Below are 2660 nucleotides of genomic sequence, written 5' to 3'. Positions count from 1 at the left end.
GCGGTGCGTGGACGCCGTTTAACTGGCTGTAATGACGCCGCACCGGCCTCTTCTGCTGCGGCGCAATTATTAGTTTAAAAATCAGGCCACAGACTCGCAGGACACAACGCTCAGTGATAAATACTTTACAACGCGCCATCAAAAATTTACAGCAGCCAGGACGTTTTCCAACCACTCAGATGTGCCAAGAAAAGATGAAAGTGCAGCTTCACAAAACTTCTCAAAGCTCCGACCAGTGAGACGGACGTCAACACACTCTTTAATAAACCATCTCCATCTCCTGTCCTCAGTGTGACAGCACAGTGCTGACCGAGGACGCATGTTGTGTCCCTTTCTGGTCATTCTCTGTGGTCATGTTGTGTGTCTCTCTGATCACGTTGTGTGTCTCTCTGGTCATGTTGTGTGTCTTTGTAGTCATGTTGTGTGTCTCTGTGGTCATGTTGTGTGTCTCAGTGGTCATGTTGTGTGTCTCTGATCACGTTGTGTGTCTCTCTGGTCATGTTGTGTGTCTTTGTAGTCATGTTGTGTGTCTCTGTGGTCATGTTGTGTGTCTCAGTGGTCATGTTGTGTGTCTCTCTGATCACGTTGTGTGTCTCTCTGGTCATGTTGTGTGTCTTTGTAGTCATGTTGTGTGTCTCTGCGGTCATGTTGTGTGTCTCTGTGGTCATGTTGTGTGTCTCTCTGATCACGTTGTGTGTCTCTCTGGTCATGTTGTGTGTCTTTGTAGTCATGTTGTGTGTCTCTCTGGTCACGTTGTGTGTCTCTGTGGTCGTGTTGTGTGTCTCTCTGGTCACGTTGTGTGTCTCTGTGGTCGTGTTGTGTGTCTCTCTGGTTGCTCTGGGTGATGTAAACAGGAGATGACATGTTGTCAGAATATAACACAAGTTGAAACAACGGCAGACGCTCAGCTGATGTTTATCCTGGATCTAAACATTTGTTTGAAGTTGTCAATCCAACTTTATTGTCTCCACTAAACAAAACACAACATTGTTACCAAGCAGCGCTCCTGACTTTAAAGCTGTAGTAAGACAGGAAGTGATCTGCTTTATTTTGGTGGGGATTTCCTGTCGTTGTTCTCCAGTGAGGAAAGAGGTGCTTGTCAGAAGGTTTATCTCCCTGGCGGTCTCTTCCTCTCCGCGTCCACAAAGACCCGGAGACAAACAAACGAAACGGCCGAGCCGTCTTCTTCTGTGGTGGCAGCTCAGCGACATCAGCGGTGTCTGATTGGTCCACAGCCTCTCCTCTCAGTGAAACAAGCTGCTGGAGCATGGCATCTGCATTCCTCACCCCCTCCCCCACCTCAACCCCCTCCCTCGTTCCTCCTCCTCCTCCTCCCCCCTTCGTATCCTGTCGTTCCACACATTCCTGCAAGTGGTACTGAAGGCCAGAGTGGAGCTTTAAATCCACCTCTGTGTGTGTGTGTGTGTGTGTGTGTGTTTGTGTGTGTGTGTTTGTGTGAGTGTGTGTGTGTGTGTGTGTGCGTGTGTGTTTGTGTGAGTGTGTGAAAGACCAATTTGGTTTGAAGTGAAAACAACTTGCAAAGGAAAGACATTTTTTTGAAAGTGTGGACATTTTCTTTATGGTGGGAAAAGTTTTGGAAAAGTTATGACAGTATTTGAATTTTTGGAACATGAGACATTTTTTAGGGACATTTTGGAAAAGTGATCATAATGGTAGAAAGTGTCATTAACATTAAAGTGAAATTTTAGAAAAATGAAATTTTTGGAAAATGAGGAAATTTCTGAAAGAATTTTTATCCGTTGGGAAAGTTTTGGGAAGTTTTGTGTTAGTGTTTTTATTTTGCTTGATTTGACCTTAACTTTCTTTTTTTTTTATTATATTTTACTTGATTTTTGTTTTAGTTGTTTTAATTCTAATCTGGTCCAGTTTAATATCTTTGATCAATGTTTTTCTTTAAGCATTTATTTTCGTTGTAACTTGGTTTTCAAATGAGCTGAACAATAAACCCTATTACTATCATCATTACTTCCTTCTTCTTCTTCCTCTCCTCTCTCCTCGCGCAGCAGGAGGCCTGAGGATGGAGATGTTGTTCAACTGTCCAAACTTTGAAAGCCTCTCGATCTCTGTTCATTAGTGACCCTGAGGTTTCCTCCGACGCGGCCCTCAGGACGGTCTGTAGTCGTCTGCGTGCTGCCTTTAAGAGGAGCGAGCGCGGCTTTACACTTGATCTTGTTGTTGTATCATGGCGTGTTCTGTTTCCCCCTCAGTGTCCCGCTGCGTCTCTCAGTATTGGTTCCCGGGCTTTTCCCTGCCCTCGCTTCAGATGTGACATAAATCCTGAGTGTTGCCGTTGAAGCAGCACGAGGCTCTTATTTCTATTTCCACCAGAAAGCATCTGAAAAATGCACAAAGCTGAGATTTGCAGGGGGATTGGGGGGGCAGCCTGTGGAAAATAACAGCGGATCAAGTCGGTGGAGTGAAACCTGTAGATGTAAATTTCTTAGTCTCTTTGTAGCGTGTGGTTTTAGTCAAACTCCACTGACTCAGTTTCTCTCCGCACAGACCTTGTTAACAATTTACTGTGGTCCTCTCTCTTACCCCGTCCTCGCCCTCTGCTCCGCGCTCAGCTCATATCTGACTTTCTTTTTTAAGGCCCCACATGTGTCTCTGAGTCTGAACCTCTTGTGCCCCCCCCCCCC

General features: G+C 45.5%; 1 protein-coding gene across 1 annotated transcript in view; it reads left to right on the top strand.

Moving 5' to 3' along the window:
- LOC111657074 (SH3 domain-binding protein 4) overlaps nt 1-2660 on the top strand; it is a 38838-nt gene that overhangs the window by 33071 nt on the left and 3107 nt on the right. The gene's annotated exons all lie outside the window — the stretch shown is intronic.

Source organism: Seriola lalandi, unplaced genomic scaffold (assembly GCF_002814215.2).
Source record: "Seriola lalandi dorsalis isolate HSWRI2012SDOR001 ecotype SW California unplaced genomic scaffold, Sedor1 jcf7180002054382, whole genome shotgun sequence".
Taxonomy (NCBI): Eukaryota; Metazoa; Chordata; class Actinopteri; order Carangiformes; family Carangidae; genus Seriola; species Seriola lalandi.
This window is presented reverse-complemented; position numbering and strand designations above follow the sequence as displayed.